We start from the raw sequence: 366 nt of genomic DNA, 5'->3' as shown, positions 1-366 counted from the left end.
GAACTCTAAACGACATGGCATAATTTGTTGTTCGGTAATTTCCGTGACTTTTACGGAAAATTCAGAGGCCCGTACATGTAATTGTAACAAAAAATATAATTATATTCTTTGATTGTTGTTATGCAATGGCACTTTTTCTTTTGAGCGCAAATTGTCACAGGCTGTAGTAAATAAAAATATTCTATGACAGAAAAGATATAATATGGTTTGCACAGGATCTTAGTTAAGACAGCGATTTTTCCCTCGAATTTTCCCGAATGATCCTCACGGGATGGACACGAACTTGCCGACTGAACAGAAACAATTAACTAAAAACTGACTATGGAATAGTAAATCTATTGAGTACATTATACTTAGCATAAAAAA

This window comes from Mercenaria mercenaria, chromosome 11, assembly GCF_021730395.1.
Source record: "Mercenaria mercenaria strain notata chromosome 11, MADL_Memer_1, whole genome shotgun sequence".
NCBI classification, from domain to species: Eukaryota; Metazoa; Mollusca; class Bivalvia; order Venerida; family Veneridae; genus Mercenaria; species Mercenaria mercenaria.
Note: the sequence above shows the minus strand (reverse complement) of the source record.